General features: G+C 40.4%; 1 long non-coding RNA gene across 1 annotated transcript in view; it reads left to right on the top strand.

Annotated features, from left to right (window-relative positions):
- Positions 1-20,404, top strand: part of LOC123277371 (uncharacterized) — a 261,288-nt gene that overhangs the window by 158,149 nt on the left and 82,735 nt on the right. Inside the window, exons 4-6 of the long non-coding RNA XR_011494568.1 lie at positions 14,380-14,468; positions 14,558-14,636; positions 18,029-18,145. This is a non-coding gene — a long non-coding RNA (uncharacterized lncRNA). The remainder of the gene's footprint in view (positions 1-14,379; positions 14,469-14,557; positions 14,637-18,028; positions 18,146-20,404) is intronic.

The following is a 20,404-nucleotide window of genomic DNA, read 5'->3' as shown; positions in this document are numbered from 1 at the left end:
AGGTATGATGGTAGCTAGAGGAGAGGCAGGACCAAGGTTTGACTTTTAAAATGGAAGAGATTTTTTTGTTTGTATAGGCTGAGAGGAAGTATCTAGTGAAAGGGAGAGGTGGAAGACAGAGGAGAGGGGGTATATGGTTTACCCATTTGCTGTAGGTTCTATCTTTAAACACTTCTTTATTATCTTCAGTGACTCTTATCTCTGAAGCATTTTTTGATTCTCCTGCTGAAACTAATCCTAAGTTAGACTGCAAGCATCAGATAGTGCCTAACCAAATCTGATCTGTCATTTCCACTTAGCAGGTTCTGATAGTTGGGTTACTTTGTCTCTTGGTTCAGGGATTCTTAATCTCGTGTTTACAGATCCCCAAAGTGTCCATAGATAGAATTATACTTTAATATAATTTATTTTCTTCATAATCATACGTATTTTGTTTTATGCTTTTAAAAACATTACTCTGAGAAGGGTACTATAGAAACTGCTGCCTTTCTTCTGCCTCCTTTTGATCACCCATTCCTGCCTCCTCTGCTTTAGATTGACTGATCAATCAGGGAAATTGATAGACCTAAAATGCCTTACGCAGCAGTTCTCCAACAATATGAAAGAGGCAAAATGACAGATTTCAAAAGCCCATATTTTGAAGTTCTACCCTGTGTGATCCTGATTTAGTGCATTTAAGAAAAAGACCAAGAATCTGCATTTTGTATGTGTGTGTGTGTGTGAGAGGAAGATTAGCCCTGAGCTAACATCTGTTGCCAATCTTTCTCTTTTTGCTGGAGGAAGATTGTTGCTGAGCTAATATCTGTGCCAGTCCTCCTCTATTTTATGTGGGATGCCACCACAGCATGGCTTGATGAGCGTGCTAGTCTGTGCCTGGGATCTCAACCCTCAACCCTGGGCTGCTGAAGTGGAGCACACGAACTTAACCACTATGCCAGCAGCCCGGCCCCTCTTCTGCTTTTTTGAAACAAACTCCTCAGTTAAGTTTGTTGCAGGTGGGCTTTGGACAACATGAGGAAACATATTGCATACCTTTCTTTTGCTTTTTTTAGTGTGTCCTAAATACATTTCAATTCTATCAAACATTTTGAATGACTTAGGGAAATGTCAGATCTTTAATATTAAACCTTTTCCAAATTTCGCTAAAGGAATGCTGCCATCTCTAATATTTACACACATGAACAAACCAACCTCCATTGGTATTGATTTAAGTCTTCTGAGAGGCTTATCACATGACAGTCCTAGAGCAACATGCAAATCACTGCAAATGAGGGAGGGGCCATCTGTAGGGAGCCTTGCAGGATGGAGGGAAAAGGCAGGGGTATTCTTTCAGAGGTATGGTTTTAAACTTTTGAAAATAGCAAAATGTGTAAATACAAGAAATGGGTTTAAGAGAAGAGGAAGTATAGTAGGTAATGATGTGGCCAGGAAAAAAGCCTAAATAATACAGCCAACAATTTTCTCCTGTGAAACAGCCACAGAATAGACCAGGAATTTCCTGTAATACCAAACCACTGGGCAGATTTTTCCAGGGGGTTGCTCCTCATACCTGCTCAAAATTTCAGGTGATCCCAACAGACACGGTTTGTAAAGATGTCCCATGATGAGGAGAGCTCATAATTGCAGCTCTCTGACAATACTAATTTGAGCTTCAACCAGTGAATGGATTTGCCAGATCTGATTAACGGTTCAGAGGAACGGTGGAGTCACCGATCTTCCAGATCTGGGAAAACCTTGAGTGGGGCTTTCGTGTTCCTATCTTTCTGAGTCGAAGAAGGAACTCATCCTTCATCTCCAAGTCAGTTGCACAGGCTGGCTTCTATTCCCAGCTATGTCAAATTCCTGCCAACAAAACTGAAAGGGGAATTTCGGTACTTTGTAGCTAATTGAGGAATTTTTAAACTAGGTTTAGAAGTGGACCTAATCAGGACAGCAGAAGTAAAAGATGGAAGATCTGTCTCTAGCATCTGCACTAAATAAAAGCCCATATTCCAGTAATAAAATGGGTTGAGTCTGCATCTTTTGACTTCTCAATAATCTTTGAGTACACTTGCAAAGACACGACAGATGCTGTACCTAACATCGTGCAGTATGTGATCCTTTTGGTTTCCCAAACAGCATCTATTTAATGGTGCTTGCTGAGTGTTTTGGTTGATCTGGTAGGTACTTGAAAGAGGCTTTTACATTTATTAGGAAAAAAAGAATTCACAAGGGCATGATGTACCACTTCTTTAGGTCCAACAAAACCATTTTGCTATAATGACAGCCACGAATGTACAGCAGCCGTCAGTTGAATCACATCAGCCAATGGATGGCAAGATGAAACAGGATACGTTTCTGGTACATTTCTCTGATCTAATAGGAGTTCAGAATAATCTTCAAGGTCATCATGTTGACAAGGTTCTTTTCTTATCAGATGTTGGATGTAATTATTCATGAAGCATTTTTTGGATTCACCTGCTTATCTGCCTCTTTGGACCAAGGGAAGCTTTATGCAGGATATGTTCTTCCCATGTTCTTATGGCACAGCAGGACTCATACTTTAATTACGTATTTTAAAAAATAATGGTGAGTAAAGAATACAATCATAGGCTCCTCTGGCGGACTCTTGGTTGCTACCCAATAGCCACTTGCCCACCCTTTCTTCTTGCTCACAGAGCCCTCCCCCTATTATAGATATGGAAAATGCCAGACACTTATTTTCCTAGCCTTCCTTACAGGTAGGCTAAGGGCATATGACCATATCCTGGCCAATGGGAACTGAAGGAGAAATTTGCTCAGAAGATCTCTGAGGAAAGATTTTCTTCCTTAATAAGAGACTGATGTTTGACAAGTGATCTCTTCCCTGTATATTTACTGGCTATAAACCCAGCTGTGTGAGAATATGTGCTCATAATTGTAGGAGAAAACCCAGAGACTTAGAGTGAAATAAACTCAGTGCCCAGACCTAGTGGAGCTGCTCAGTTAACCCACTCTGGAAACATGTGACTCTGGACATCTTACTAAGTTCCGTTGAGTATTCTGTTACTTGCAGTCAGAATCTTCCTAACAATGCAATTATGTTATCTAGAAATTAGGCGTAGCTTTCTTTCTTTCACTCATTCATTCAACAAATGTTTCCTGAATATCTACTAAAGGTTGGGCACTGGGTCCGTCATGGTGAGCATAACAGACATTGTTTGTGCACTTCTGGGAATTCCAGTGTAAGGGAGAGACAGACACTGATTAGGGGCTGTAATACATAATAGTTAGGATGTTTTTGGGGGTTTGTGGTCCGAGAAGGCTTCTTGGAGGAAGTGATGTTTGAGCTGCTATCTGAAGAATGAGTGGGAACCAACCAGGTGAAGAGAGTTGTTCTGATTGTACTTTTGAAAATTAGTTAATTAAAAAAATAATCCCATGAATGGATAAAGAAGATATGGTATAAATATATACAAAGGAATACTACTCAGCCATAAAAAAGACAAAAATCATGCCATTTGCGACAACATGGATAGACTTTGAGGGTATTATGCTAAGTTAAATAAGCCAAACAGAGAAAGGCAAACATCAGATGATTTCACTCATTTGTGGAAGATTAACTAACATATGGGTGAGGAGAACAGATTGGTGGTTACCAGTGGGGAAGAGGGTGAGACTAGGGTGAAAAGGGTAAAGGAGCACATATGTATGGTGACGGATAAAAACTAGACTATTGGTGGTGAACACAATGCAGTCTATACAGAAATTGATGGATAATAATGTACATCTGAAATTTACACAATGTTATAAACCAAAATGACCTCAATAGAATCATTTAAAAAAAAAATCCCCTAAGAACCAATGAAGTCAATGAATAGAATCACAGGAGAAAGAAAAGTCACCCACAGTTGTTACACTATGCAGCCAACTGTCCCCAGAATCGAGATGCTACTTGGTGCTGACCAGGTAAGATTTCTGTGGACCCTCAGCCTGATCTTCCTACCCACAGGCCCTCCACAAACCTTATTGTGATCATTTTTATAAATAGAAAACATCAGAGTGTTTGTGGTAGCTGAGGTCAGGGACACCAGTTTTCATTTGCACGTTGTGCTCATTATAAATGATCTAATAAATTATCCCTTTCGGCTAAGAATTTCCATAATTGGTTTCAGCCTGAGGGCACTTTTTTGTTTGTTTTTAAACATTCAGCCATTTTGATTTATGTGAATGTGAAAATATCTACATTTTTTTTCTGCTTTTAATCCAATCTACAGAATATTATTTAGCACAAGGAAAACTCCAAAATAGCTGAACCTTTCCACTTATTTAGATTTCACCAAAGAGTCCCCAGGGTAGAATGAAAACATCTCCGAGCTAGGGTAATTTTACAAAAACTGCTTAGAGCTCAACAGCTATTTCTGTACTTTCGGAATTCTGTAAACATATGGGGGAAAATCTGTCCACAGTTATGCCGGAGCAGTGCCCAGCCCTGAATTCTCCTATCGTTTCATTGTCGGGAAGGTCTAGAGCCAGAGATGCAATGTCTGTGTTGGAAAGGCCCGGGAGATTTTGCACCTTTCTACCTCTGCCCTGTTAGACAAGATCTCCCATCCTTTCTTCCTTGCAAAATATGGTTGTTTTCTTCCTCCCTCCATCCCTTCCTCTGTCTCTTCTTCCTCCCTCCTCCCCTTCCTTTCGTCCTTCCTTCTTTTCTTCTTTCCTCTCTTCCTCATTTTTCTTCCCTCCCTCTTTTCCTTTCTGATTTTATTTCTGGCTGTCTGCCTAATTTCCACTAGCCCTGGTGTTACATTCTGCTCTGATTGGGAATCACCATTATGGGTCATAGGCCAAGTATATTGTTTTTTAGGTGATAATAAAATATTTTATATTTACATCAAAAGGGGTTGTCATGATTAATGGCAGGAAAGATTTTGCTTTGTAGATGAGGAGAGGGAATGCAGAGAGGGAGGTTTGTCTTAACTTTGAGAGATGGGGAGTATTTCTGATACAATACTCCTCATGTATGCCAGGGTTTTGGGTGACAAAAACTCTAGAATGTCAGCCACTTTCCCCTTTTTGAGCAGGGTGTGTCTCTGGGCCCTTCACTGTGATCTCACACTTACACTTTCTGCATTCAAATGAGTTTATAAATAAGACTTTTGACATTTTCTCCAAGTGAGGTTGTATACCCAAGCGTACAGCTATAGAGGTCAAAGGTGAATCCAAGGATGTCCACTCTACTGCTTTTAACTTGTATGCTGTTGACTGAGCCATGCAATCTCTAATGAAGGAATATTATTTATGAATACATGTCCTAATTTTATGAATATCACAATTATAGTCATTGTATTTTAAAAATAAAAATGTTACCACGTTCAGGGTAAATATCTAAAATATTTTGCAATTTTTGTAATCAAATGATAACATTTCTTCATTTTTTAATATTATAGGAACTTAAAAAGAAGGATGTGTCATAAGCTTTTCTTCACCTTTGGGAGACCTTACTCTTGTCTGTTTCATCCAGGAAGGTATTCTTTTGGTATTATGAACATAGGCCTCCTGATTATCTGAAATCTAAAAGGGTAACTGTTAGCAGGTAAGTGTAAAATCTCACTAAGTCAGGCTTTTTCTATTTGAAGTTCAAAAACTCTGGGCCTGTTGGGTATAATAGTTACTGAGACAAATAACATTTCTTCCTTGATGTATTTCTTTCAGTCTTGTTATTCCTGAAATCTCAATACATGGCACAATGCTTCGTATATAACAGGAGCTCAATAACAGTTATTAAAAGGAAAGTTTCAAGTAAGAGAAATGTATTCTAGAACTGACAGTTTTCTTGAACCAAGAAGGACTCAAGGGAAACAAAAGGAATCCCAACTATGTACCTCAAATTTCTCAGTCCACAAGTTCATTTTTAGTGGCAGTATGAGTGTGGGACTTTTTTGGTTAAAATATATCTTTTACTTTATAGGCTCTCTGTGATTTTAAATGTCTTTATACTGCTTAATAGAAATTACTTATATCTGCTCTATGAAGTATACAAATGATCCCTGAAAGTACGGTCTTTCTGTCTGCTTTACAATATGCACTGGGTTTCAAGGAATAAAGCTGAATTTTTAGATAATGTAGTCTTTTCAGTAAGACAGATACATTTATCAATATACTTCCAAATACTTGGTCCAGGAAGAAAAATAAAAAAGAAAACACGTGAAGATATGTTGAATAACAGTCTTTCTCAAAAGAAAGGGGATATTGTTTACACAAATTCGAAAATTTGGCATAGCTTATCCATCCTTGATGTCTGTAAGACCTTCAGCCTTAAAACCAGCTCCAAGTTGCAGGATACAAAATCAACATACAAAAATCAGCAGTGTTTCTATATACAAACAATGAACACTCTGAAAAAGAAATTAAGAAAAAAAAAACATTGACAATAGCAACAAAAAGAATAAAAACTTAGAAATAAACTTAACCAAAGAGGTAAAAGACTTATACACTGAAAATTATAAAGCATTGATGAAGGAAATTATAAAGCATTGATGAAGGAAATTAAAAGAGACACATAAATGGAATGACATTCCATATTTATGGATTGAAAGGATTAGCATTGTTCAAAACGTTCATACAACCCAAAGCAATCTACAGATTCAGTGCAACTCTACCAACATCCCAATGGCATTCTTTACAGTAGTAGAAAAAGCAATTCTAAAATTCACATGGAACCACAAACGGCCCTAAATAACCAAAGCAATCCTGAGCAGGAAGAACAAAGCTGGAGACATCACACTTCCTATTTCAAATTATATTACAAAGCTATAGTAATCAAAATAGGATGATACTGGCATAAAAACAGACATATAGAACAATGAGACAGAATAAAGAGTCCAGAAATAAATCCATGCATCTTCAACAAGAACACACAATGGGGAAAGGATAGCTCTTCAATAAATGGTACTGGGAAAACTGGTTATCCATATGCAGAAGAATGCAGTTGAACCCTTATCTCACACAACATACAAAACTCACTTCAAAATGGATTAAAGACATAAACATAAGACCTGAAACGGTAAAACTACTAGAAGAAAACATAGGGAAAAGCTTGCTTCTTGATATTGGTCAGGGCAGTGATTTTTTGGAAAAGACCCCAAAAGAACAGGCAACAAAAGCAAAAAAAGGCAAATGGGATTGCATCAAGCTAACAAGCTTCTGCACAGCAAAGGAAACAATCAGCGAAGTGAAAAGGAATGTCTGGAATGGGAGAAATATTTGCAAACCATATATCTGATAAGGGATTAATATTCAAAACATATAAGGAACTCAGACAACTCAATGGCAAAAAAACAACCTGATTTAAAAATGGTAAAGAACTGAATAGATATTTCACAAAGGAAGAAATACAGAAATCCAACAGGTGTATGAAAAGATGCTCAACCTCACTAATCATTAAAGAACTACAAATCAAAACTGCAATTAGATATCACCTCACACCTGTTAGGATGGCTGTTATCCAAAAGGCAAAAGATAAGTGTTGGTGAGGATGTGGCAAGAAAGGAACCTTTGTACACTGTTGGTGGGAATGTAAATTGGTACAGACATTATAGAAAACAGTATTGAGATTCCTCAAAAAATTAAAAATAGAACTACCGTATGATCCAGTGATCCATCTTTTGGGTATATATCTAAAGAAAATGGAATCGTAATCTCAGAGATATCTGCATTCCCATGTTCATTGCAGCATTATTCACAAAAGCCAAGATATGGAAACAACCCAAGTGTCAACTGAGCAATAATGGATAAAGGAAATGTGGTACATGCATTGAAATATTATTCAACCTTAAAAAGAAGAGAATCCTCCTATTTGTGACAAAATGGATGAACTTAGAGGATATTATGTCAAGTGAAATAAGCTGGGCACAGAAAGACAAATATTGCATATATTTGCTTATATATGGAATCTAAAGTAGTTATAGAAGCACAGAGTAGAGTCATGTTGCCAGGGGTTGAGGGGTGGGGGAAATGGGGTGATCTTGGGCAAACGATACAAAAGTTCAGTTATGCAAGATGAAGAAGTTCTGGAAATCTAGTGTACAGCATGGTGACTCCAGTTAACAATACTGTATTATATATATATTAGACATATATATTATTATATTATATATATTTTAGGTACATATATATTCACACCTAAAGTTTGCTAAAAGGGTAGATTTTAAATGTTCTCGCACATTTAAAAAAAGCTATGTGAGGCGATAGATATGTTAATTAGCTTGATTGTGATGATCATTTTACAATGTACATATATCAAAACATCAAGTTGTGCACCTTAAATATATACATTTTTATTTGTTGATTATACCTCAATAGAGCTACAAAAACAAAAACAAGGGGCTGGCCTTGTGGCTTAGTGGTTAGCTTTGGTGTGCTCTGCTTCAACATCTTGGGGTTGGTGGGTTTGATCCTGTGTGTGGGCCTATACACCACTCATCAAGCCATGCTGTGGCAGCGTCCCACATATAAAATGGAGAAAGATTGGCACAGATGTTAGCTCAGTGACAATCTTCCTCAAGCAAAAAAGAGGAAGATTAGCAACAGATGTTAGCTCAGGGCCAGTCTTCCTCACCAAAATAACCCAAAAAATAGCCCCAAGGACACATTGACCAGCTGACTCTTGTGTTGAATCCCAGAATATCAAAAATCAACTAAATATTTACTAACTATTTTTGCCTTATCTTTATATCCATATCTATGTATCTCAACTTTTGTCTCTCTCTCTCTTTCTGTTTATCTACATAGATACATATCTGAAACCAATAACAACACCATATATGGAAATCTAAAACAAAAAGAAATCTTAAAACAGTTCTTCATATCAGAAAGGCTACAATCTAATATTGTTGCATTTTGTCATGATTTTCAAATGCATTTATTCTAGAAGGACCTCCTGTGCAGCAGATGCTGAGATGTGAGCAATGAGAGTGATAAATGCTATTGAGGCAGAGTTGTCAGTATGGTGCACAGAAGAAGTAGATTTTGAATCAGGTATTTAATAGGAGTCTCCCTGGAAGGTAGGTAGGGAAAAACATTTTAGGTTGAGCAAAGTTAATGAAAGTATGCAAGAGCACAACATTTTCCAAGAACACTGAGAACTTTGGGTGACCTGAATGGAAGATGATTTTAATGGAGACGGAGAGATGATGCTGCAAAAATAGGTTCACATCAGATTTTGAAGGTCCTATGGGCTATGCTAAGGGATTTGTGGTTTATTTTGGGGGGCCACTCCAATTATAAGCTGTGTATGTAACTGTTGAATCCACAGTGATTATCATGGGGCATTGCACATCATAGGTGCTCAATAAATGTTTGTTGATTATATGAACAGATAGGTACTTTTAGAAGGAGAAATGACAGGATCAGATGTGTGTTTTATTTAGTTAGACAAGAAAAGAAAATTTTGGAGAGCATTTATGTAGCAAGTGGGAGCAGCTGTCAAGGAATAATAGTGGGAGGTGGGAGATAAATACCCCAGCTTCCTTGTGCTCCTCAGCAGTGATGAACCTCTGTTGCTCGCAGTGGTAACATATTCACTAAAATACCCTGTATTGGTTTCCTTCCTTTTCTGTTTCACTTCCTTGCTTCCTCATGAGTGTTTCCTGGGCTTTTCTTGCAAATAGACTGCCCTCACTTGCATCATTATCTCGTTCTGCTTTTGGGAGAATCCAATTCAAGACAGAGTCAGATGGTCATTGTAGTGGTCTGTACAGAGATGGTTAGAGTCTCAAGTAAAATAGTGACCATGGCATTCCGCCCGTAATCCCTCCAGCACTCGCCCTGATGTACACATGCCTTCTCCCAGTTGTTTCATCAAGTGTTTATTGTGGTACTTCTGTGAAGGGATTTTGCAGAAATAATGAAGGCCTCAAATTAGTTGACTTTAAGAAAGGGAGACTATCTTGAGTGAACTGACCTACTCAAATGATTCCTAAAAAGGGACTGGGGTCTTCCTGGTGCGAGAGATTCAAAGTGAGAGGAGTTTGATATGAGGGAGATTCTCCATGGCTAGCTTTGAAGACGGAGGGGCGACGTGGCATGGAGTGTGGGCCTCTGAGAGTGGAGAGCAGCCCCAGCTGACCGCCAGCAGGGAAATGGGATCTCAGTCCTACAACTGTGAGGAACTGGATTCTGTCCAGAACATGAAAGAGCTTGGAAGCAGGTGCTTTCCCAGAGCCTTCAGAGGAGAACACAGCCAGTGAGACCCTGATCAGAGGACACAGCTAACCCATTCCCAGACTTCTTACCAAGGAAATTGTGAGAGAATAAATTGTGTTATTTTAAACTTCTAAATTTTTTGGTAGTTTTTTGTGCAACTGTAGAAAACTAATACTGGGGCCGGCCCCATGGCTGAGTGGTTAAGTTTGCACACTCCACTTCGGCGGCCCAGGGTTTCTCGCCTGTTCAGATCCTGGGTGCGGACATGGCACCGCTCATCAGGCCATGCTGAGGTGGCGTCCCACACAGCACAACCAGAGGCACTCACAACTAGAATCTACAACTATGTACTTGGGGGCTTTGGGAGAAAAAGAAAAAAAAAAAGAATGATTGGCAACAGGTGTTAGCTCAGGTACCAATCTTAAAAGTAAATAGATTGTGTTATTTTAAACTGCTAAATTTTTTTGCAATTTGTTATGCAGCTGTAGAAAACTAATACCAAAAGAAAGGTATTAGTTTAATATACAGATAGAAGTCAAGTGTTAAACTTGCTAGGATTTGGTGGCTAATTGTGTGGAGTGGTTGAAAGAAAAGGAGAAATGACTTTAAGGTTCTAGTCTGGGTTCATAATGATGCCATTAATGGAATAGAAAATATGCAAAAAGGAATCTTTTTAGAGTAAGAAGGTTTTTCTTGAGTTTGCTATGTTTGAGATGAAGATGTCTAATAAACAGTTGAACTATAATCCAAAGCTCAGGGAAGATTCTGAATCTGAAGAATAAACATTAGGAAGTCATTGGCATATATGGAATGTCAAAGCCATGGGGGAGGGGCTGAGAGCTTAGGTCAAGACGTTCTTCGCTGGTCAGCCTCTGATTTTTGTAATAGAGCTTTCTTGAGTGAGGAAGGTGCTACACAGTACTTATGGCATTGGGAATATATTAGATAATGCATTATCTTAATATTGTGTTCTGTCTTACTTACAATAAAATAATTTTAATATTCTGGTTTAGCAAGTGGGATGTGGATGGCAAATAGATGGCACTAAAACCACTATCCCCAAATTGTGAGTCTATGGCAGATATTACTAATCAAGCTGATCATTTCTCCTCAGAACCAGTATCTTTTTCAATTCAATGCTCCAGGCAGCAGCTAATTGATTGTAGTATACACACATTTGCTATCCAGGGTTAGTTTGAAAAGCATATCCCTTTAGTAACAATTACATTGAATTGAAAAAGAGCTTTTGGTTTTTTAAAAAAGATTTTGTTTGTTTCTATTTTTCTTACAAATAGTGTTTTCTTGTCTGTCTTTATTATACTGAATGATTTTGGTTGGCCTCTGGAAGAACTTATTAAGACAGCAAAAAGTGGTTCTTGTAGCCTATAGACTCTCTGGGTAACAAATTTTGCAAAGCTAAATTTAAGGGTTAGGAAAAAGGTATAAATAGGGATTTCATTCAGTTCTTCAAATGAGGCTGAATGGTATTATGTTCACAAGTCATAAGGGTCAAATATTATGAATTCCAGATCCTATTCTGGAAACTAGGGGAAGTTCTTGCAGTTCCAAGAATGGTGGCATAGGTTGAGAGCCAACATAAACGCACAGGAATTGGTCTCTTTCCAACAAAAAATGGTTAAGAGTTGCACAAAGTCATGCATATTAATCTTCCATTTGTTGTCCCATTCTGCCACATCATCTTGGATGACACTGAAAACTCTAGAACACTGCCTGAGACACAATTTATATGACCCAGCCTAAAAAAAGCTTAGGCAACTTCATTTCTGGATCACAGGGTGTTAACATATTAGTCAACCCGTAAAAGCTCCCTCTGATTTATATGGAGTTGTATCATTGCATCACAGGTGGAGGGGCCTAAATTGTTTTTGGAGAAGTATAAGGCTCTGTCTTTAGGATCATGACCCATGAGTCACACCCAGGATTCCCAAAGCCAAGGCCAGTGGGGACATGGAAGAACTTGGCTTAGACATAGGGATATGACTCATTTGAAAGGATGAACTGGTTTTGAAAAATAACAAGAACCACCTTCTATTCTCTGCATATCTACCTTCTTTCCATAACCTCCCCACACACAAAAGCAACTTAGGATATTGGGAAGCGTTTATGAAATATATAAACATTATTATCATTATCTACTTTTAGAGATCTTGGTCCATTTTGCTGTTTGAAGTGGTGGTCAAAGTTATCCTTTGAACAAAAGATTGACAAAATGATGCTTTCTCTTAATTTAAAAAAATCACTTGCCAAATTTATACACTAAATTTAATAAAGTTGTGACACATTCATCTGATGTGATATCCAGGCCCAACTTCCTAATCATTTAAGGGACTCTGATTAGTAGTTTATGAAACTCATTAACAAGAAGTCCAAGGTAATTGTTGACTTACTGCTATAAATGCAGTGATGGGTGACTCGCAAGGCAGAGTGACACCTCTAGTGTGGGCAGTGGTGGCTGTCACATCATATTCCCATGTGCGTACAAGGAAATTACAATCTCTGAAAAGGTAAGGCGTATGTGGTTTGGGCCACAAGGAACAGCACTACGATTTCAAGCTGCCAATGCTCTTTTGTGATTTTCAAAAGTTAAGTTGAAAATAATTATAATATTTTAATATTATTTTTTAAATTTAATATTTTAATGTCAATCCATTTCCATGACTGCTGAATTTCATTCTAAATATATCTGAGAAACCGTAATCCTAAATATCAAAGACTTGCCATTTCTTTCTTCCATTTTTGGATGTCAGGCCTAGAAATGTCACTTTGCAGAAAGAACGGAAAAATCTAGCCTACCAGATAGATGAGAATTGAGAATGAGTGGAGACGTATCTGACATTCTGGAAACTAGTTCAATTCAAATCTTCTCCTCCCATAGCTGAGCTAGATGAGGAGCTGCTCTCTGAACAGCCACCTCGTGTGCCTGCCAGACTTGGAGCCTGCCCTCTGCCGCATTCCCATCGGACCCCTGCAGTACCCACCACACCTCCATTAACTATGCAGGGGAAGCATTTTCTTCCTTTCCCATTCCTTTGCTCCCCAGGAAGAGGTTCTGACTCTCTCCTCCAGTGCTTTTTCCTTTTTATAACTTTTAAGCCCACCTCTCATTCTTTCCATCTCTACCTGAAAGGTCCTAATTTGTGTGCCACCAGCATCTTGCCTGAGTGATTGCCCCAATGGTCTCTCTGCTTCCACTACTTGCCACTGCGGGCCATTCTACTCCCAAAAGCCAGAGTCATAGTTTAAAAAGCAAACATGATAGTGTCTTCCCTGTTTTAAGCCGTACGTGGCTTTACATTGCCTTCAGCATAGCCTGCAGGGCTTAGATGACCAGCCTCTCCGGCCACACCAGACTCAGACATTTCCTCAGAAGTCAGTTCCTACCATGAGGCCTTGGTACTGGCTGCTTCCTCCCTGAGCCTGCAGGCCAGCCATGTGCTCTGCCATCAGCTCTCACAAAGCCTGCAGCGCTTACCACAATGTGGGGACGTTGTTTCATGTCTGCCTTTGCCGCTGGACTGGGAGTGCTGTGAGCAGAGGAAGAGCTTGTCTGTGTTCCCGGGGTCTAGTACAGAGTTGGCCACGTAGTAGGTGCTCAATAATTACTTGCTGAGTGCTTTCTAGAAATGTGTCAGTTGTTGATTGTTAGATGTCCTTATTTGATCATTTCTAGCAAAGTGGTGGTTTATATATTTACTTAGAATTTCGCTTGGTTCTTAAAGTATCCCTTTTCATCTTCTCAACCTTTGCATGCTGTGTCTTCTCCTCTAGGACCAACACTGCTCTACCTCTTCAGGCGAAGCCGTGAAGATGAGTTTCAGTTCAGGAATTGTATTTCCCCAGGGCTTCTGTAGACTTTTGCATGTGCATAGCTGAGTGTCCTTTGGGCTCCGAATAAATAGTTGTTGGATGGATGGATGGAGGATGGATGGAAGGATGGATGGGTGGAAGGCAGATATACTAATGGATGGTGCTCTGCCGTTGTGGATACTTTCCTCAGCCTGTTTATCTCTAAACTGATTTCCCCTGTCTGTGAATGGATAGTTAAATCCCTATTCTCCAGGGCAACTGTCAGGCAACGCATTCACTAATGCCTACAAAGTAACTAAAACAAGAAGAAATATCCGCAGAAGACTTTATCCTCAAGGCACTTTTTAGGAGGATGAATTACTTTGTGTTTCTCAATCCTTAAAGGTTCCTCAAGGAAAAACTCTGTGAATAAAACTCAGTGACAAGATCATCATCCCAGACTCCTGGTTATTGCTGTGTATAGTCCTTTAACTGTAAGTACCCTTTTAATTGGTGTATTTTGAGCAAGACTAGAAACAAATCTCTCTCCCTCTCTTCTAATTGTATATATCTTCTCCAACAGACACCAGAGTGATGCTGAGAACCTCAGTCTCTTCTACCTGGGCGTCCCTCTGCTATTTAGGATGAAATCTTCCTTGCAAGTGAGTCTTGGGGCCTCCTCCCTTTCTCTCCTCTCTCCTTTGGTTTCCAAAGTAGCAGACCCTTGGCTCCCTTCAGACCCGGACTCCCCCAGTTTCGTCTCACTTGGCATTTCCCTGTTTCTAAGTGAGGTTACGGATACACTTTGAGCCCAGAACTCATTGCTTTTTTGGAAAGGGCAAAATAAGAGAGGGGATTTTCCATATTCACATTTTTCCACAGAAATGTATTCATAAGCTTTAAACTTGCCCGAGCTATGTTAATGTATGTGGTTGGCTTCTGTGCCAATTTTCATTGTGAATAAGATGCTAAATAAAAGGGTTCTTGTCTTTCCCTACCCTCCTCCCCTCCCGTAATTTTGAGTTCATAAGACCATTTTGTAAGTGAATCAGGTCTTAGGAGAGAATCAGAAACGATGTTGTTCTTTTAGCTGCTCACAGTGTTTGCTTTAAACCCTTGATAGGAACATGGGGCTGTGACAGCAGCGGCTGAGGTAAACAGATGACTTTATATATAATGCTTTTTACAAGGTGGTTCAGTTCATTTCTAACCTTGGTCTTGGCGTCATGGAATGAGCCAGGGAAATTCCACCCCTTAACCCTACCCGGCATCTCCTCTCTTCAAGGGCAAGAAAAGGTCCATTTGCCTGGGTTTCACAGCCTTTCCCTGCAGTTGAGCTGCCATAGTGCTGTACCCGCAAATCCCAGAGAACCCTCATAGTGTCAGCAGGTAGTGTTATTATTAGTATTATTTTAACCAGTGACTGTGAACATTCACAATAAAAGTTGCAACCTTTATGAGCCATGAGCTGGCGTGTCCTAGCATGTCCTGGTTGTCAAGTTTCAGTGCGTTTTGGTTCAAATGTTCCCTGCCTGTGTTTATTCCTGGTCACACCACACCTCCTGGAACTGTTTTTGTGGCTTTTGCTCAGCTGCTGATTCAAGTTACAGAAGACATAGGGGATCGTGGGGAGAGGGCTACAAGATGCCGGCCTGAGGAAACAGCCCTACTGGCTTCGCACTTCTGAGACATTCAAACCCCTGCCCCACCCTTTCCCTGGAAGCTTCCATGATGCCTACTAGCCAAGAACGTGTAGGTTGAGTGGGGTATTAACATAAGTGGTACAGTGAGGACCAGAAGCCCTGGATGTAAGGGAGAGAACGTGGACCTTCTGTTGGAGAAGCCTGGGTTCAAATTCCAGTTCTCCAGGAAATAGTTCCCTGCTCTGGGCCCTTGGGCAAGTTCTTCAGCCCCTTATTTCTTCATCTACAAAACAGCAATAATAATAGTATCCATCTTAGAGAGTTGTAGAAAGATTATATGAGGAAATGAAAAAACAGTGCACAGCCTATGGGCTGGTACACAGCGAGGTGCAATATTATTATTATTACTGTCAGCTATTATGAATGTTATTTGTAATTAATTATAATTAATTGATCAACATTATATTAAGTAGTATTGATGTAAAATCAGAATACAGAGTAAAACATAATCCATAATTAATTATTATTAATAACAATGGCTATTAATCATAATAATAGACATTAGTATTATACAGTGGTTAATCTTGCAGAGCCTCTTTTTCTTCATCTAGAAAGCAGAGATATTAACATGGACATTGGGAAAAAACGTCTTTTGTGAAGACGAATAAATGGCTTCGCACAGTGCTGGTACATCAGCTTGTAACAAAGGATCGCTTTTTTTAATGTGAGGTTCATATGTCCTTCTCAGGCTCTCTGTGGAGGAATACATCCTTTGCTTGTCAGCAGTGTGGCTGTCTCATTCCAGCCTGTGGAAATGTGGCACTTTCAATGCTGCCCAAAAAGGATGGCTGGTTAAGTGACATCAGAGGTGGGTCTTGGGCCTGAAGACATGCAGGCGTGAGGCTGGATGGTCAGTCCAGTATCCAGGAGAAGATGAACCTTCAGCCTTTCATGTCCCAATTCAGGCCCAGCACCATGGATTCTGCCTGGCAGACCAGTGGACCCAAGGGTAGAAGCTGCAGTATATGCCACTAGGTACCTAGGAGGAGTGGCCTGGATGCTGAGTGCACCTGGGGGCCCTCCTCTCCCTGTCACCTTCCTTAGCTCTCTCCTGCCTTGGGGAGAGGCACAGGTGGAAGGTGGTAGCCTGGATCTTTCTAGTAGACTTGTAAGGACTGGGCTGGCTTCTCCTTAGTTTCCCTGTTCCTTTAATCCAGGGCTTCAGGTGCATGAATCTTTGGCAGTCTGGTGAATCCTGTGAACTCCTTCCTGAGGAACGTTTTAAATCCATAAAATACAATATTTGGGTTCCAAAGGAAACCATATATCAAAAATTTTTTGAATTGCCATATATAATAGATGTGTTTCAGTAATAGTCCGTTAAATAGCAAGATCTAGCAGGGAGCTAAAAACGGTCATAATTTTGAAGAAGAGCTGAGTGAAAATGATATCATAAGGTATCTCTGTGATATAAAAACACCTGTGATTTCTATTAGGACAAAGTCATCGGTCCTACTAATGCTACTTTGAGTTGTTGCCTACATTCAGAATCAAAGGAAGTATGCTACATTTCATTTAGGGATTAGTACAAACAAGGTGGAATTTTCTTCCTGTCCAGGTTCACAGACCCCATGACATGGAACCCTGCTTGAGCCCACCTTGCTCAGCTGATCTCCTAGCCTCTGTGCTATTGGAGGACCACGCCCTAATTTCACATTGTCCTGCCACCTCATTTTCACCATGGTCTCCAGTACAACCTCTGCGTGCTCTCCAACCTTCACTTAATACCCCCGGGCCATTCACCCTGGTCACATCAGATTTGTCTTCGGAATCCCCCCATTTGATGGCAGAACCTATCTTCCATTTTAGCCACTTGAGGCTGGACTGATTTCTGAAGCTTCAGTGTGCACCAAAATCATGTGAAGCACTTGCTGAGGTCCATATTTCTGTCTTGGCACTCTCAGTCTGAGTTACTGAAGGCAAGGAGGGACATTGGTTTCTATGTTTTAAAGAACTCCCTAAATGATTCTGAGGCAGGTGCTCCTTGAACTAAATGGTACTTCTGCTAAGGAACAAGCCTTTTCCAGCTAGAAAACTATTATTTAATTATTCTGTATTCTGAGTGAGAGGTGAATGGACAGCCAGTGTGCAGTGGTATGATATACAGACAAGGCTGTAGCTGCAAAAGTGAAGAAGGAAGGAAGAATGTAAGGAAAGAAGGACAGGCGGAAGGAGAGAGAGGAAAAGAGAGGGAGGGGGGAAGGAAGAGAAAAAGATGTCTTAAGTGCCATTAAAGCTAATGGAAAAGAAATTTTTATCAGCAGGATCCAGAGATAAATGTAAAATCAGCAAGAAGGATGGATTGATTTAGAAATTCAACAAATATTTATTGTGTGCTTACTATGTTCCAGGGCAGGGGTTGTAAACTCAAAGAACATACAGGAACCGGGCAAGAAGGTGCTGATCTGAAAGAGTCAGAGCCCTCTCTGTCTTCTCTTTACCCACTTTGAAGCACATAGTTCCGCTGTGTAAGTAAAACAACAAGCTAAGTGTTAGCAATTCATGCCATTGGACCTTCGTTCATAGTGGCAGGGATGGCCACTCTGCAAAACTGGAGAGCACGTGTCCATTGAGTATGTTTTCCAACTACTAGCCACCAGGTTGGCTACCTGGCTCCTTGCTTTGGGGACACATGGTGTCCATCTGCCATAGCCGCCAATTTTTCAAGAAATTCTGAAATGTGATGGGAAATCTCTGTATGAATAAATGTTGGAAACTGTTCTGGTTACTGTTTTCTGCGTAACGAATTAACTTAAAACTTATCCACTTACAAACAACCATTTTATTGTTCCCATGCATTCTTTGGGTTGGAATTCATGGGGAAAGTGGGAATGTCTTGTTTTGGCTCCACCATGTCTGAAGCCTCAGTTGGGAAGACTCAAAGGCTGGGGCTGGAATCATCTGAAGGCTCATTTACTTACATGTCCAGTTCTTGGACTGGGAGGACTCACTGACCAGGACTGCCAATTGGAGCAACTACATGTGGCTTTCCCATGTAGCCTGACTTCCCCAAATCGTGGCTGCCTCAGGGTAGTGGGACTTCTTCTATGGTGGCTCAGAGCTACAAGCACCATGGTCCCACAAACGGAGAAAGCTGTGTGGCCTTTTATGACCCACTCTTAGAAGTCATGCAGTATCATCACTTCAGCCATGCTATATTGGCCAAAGCAGTCACATGCCCACCAGATTGAAGGCTCTGCTTGGGGTAGCGACAAGGTTACATTCTAGAAGAGCATGTGGGCCGGGAAATAGTGTTGCAATAACCTTTGAAAAATATAATCTGCCACAGTAGCTAATTCAAAACTTTATTTTAAAAGTGAATTAAACGTTGTGTATACAACACTGTATAAGGCATGTCTGTAGGCTAAACATAGTAAAAGGCCACTAATTTTAGACCTCTGTCTTAGGGTGTAAGAGTTCAGAAATGATTAAGATTTGGGGGGCCGGCCCCGTGGCTGAGTGGTTAAGTTCACATGCTCCGCTGCAGGCGGCCCAGGGTTTCGTCAGTTCGAATCCTGGGCGCGGACATGGCACCGCTCATCGAGCCACGCTGAGGCGGCGTCCCACATACCACAACTAGAAGGACCCACAACTAAGAATACACAACTATGTACCTGGGGGCTTTGGGGAGAAAAAGCAAAAAAATAAAATCTTAAAAAAAAAAAAAGAAATGATTACGATTTGGCTCCTCTCTTTCAGGAACAGAGTCTGGTATTGTGGATTTTTAGAATTTTTATGAATTACATGTTCACGTTTTTTGTTCTTTTGTTGGAGTTGGAGGGGAGTTGGTAGGGCTGTGCTGAGATTAGATGCCACTGTATATCAGAATAACCTGGAAAAAGGACCCCCCATTCTTCATTTGCTTGTAAATACATGTGGCTCTAGACCAGAATAACCCATTCTGCACCTCTCTTCATCCCTCATGATCAAGACCTCTAAATATGTTTAGAAATTGACATGAAGATTCAAAAATAACTTAAAAGCTATCCAGTAGCCCAGATGAGGACATGTGCTTTATAGTTCTATTATCGTTCTCCAGTCCCAATCATAGAAATAGTGACCTTGGAAAAATTCTAGAGGGCCTCTTTCTTATCTCTTTCTCCCCAGCCCCATGTATGTGGAAGGATGGAGCTAAAAATCTCTGTCCCTCTTCTTACTTAATAACGGGGCTTTTGCTCTGATAAATACTGCTGCTTGTTGTTATTTTATTTATAACCTGGTCACCAACTCACACCTATGTGAGGTCTGGTCATTGCATAGGGTGATTCAGAAGGTTATACCTGAAATCTACCAGGAATTCTGTGCTTTTCACCATGATCCTGTGTTCCAGGCTGCCATATGTTGGGGAAATTCGGGTTTACTGTCCAAATGTTAGTTGCATGAACAAGGTAGCAGCCCCAGCAGCCCAACCCCAGCCCCCTCAGCATTGGCACGTGTCCAGGGAGGTGAGTGAGCCCAGCCTCTGTCTGAGCTCACCTTAGCAGGTAATGGGGCAGGTATGTGGCATTAAAGAGCAGGAAGGCCAGCAAAGGTTGGTAATTGTTTAACTCTTCCAGTGGCACACCTCTGAGTACATGGACCACACCTGCAGACCTGGCGGGACGTGCCGTGCATGACTGGACGGAGGTGCTTGGTACACTCGGAGCCAAGGAATGGGTTTAGGCGGGAGCCCAGGGCTGACAGGGAGCCCAGCCCCTGGCCTGCTTGAAATCTCGGGACTCAAAATG

The sequence above is a fragment of the Equus asinus genome, chromosome 15 (assembly GCF_041296235.1).
Source record: "Equus asinus isolate D_3611 breed Donkey chromosome 15, EquAss-T2T_v2, whole genome shotgun sequence".
Classification (NCBI taxonomy): Eukaryota; Metazoa; Chordata; class Mammalia; order Perissodactyla; family Equidae; genus Equus; species Equus asinus.
The sequence above is the reverse complement of the archived record's forward strand: the minus strand, read 5'-3'. Positions and strand labels throughout refer to the sequence as shown.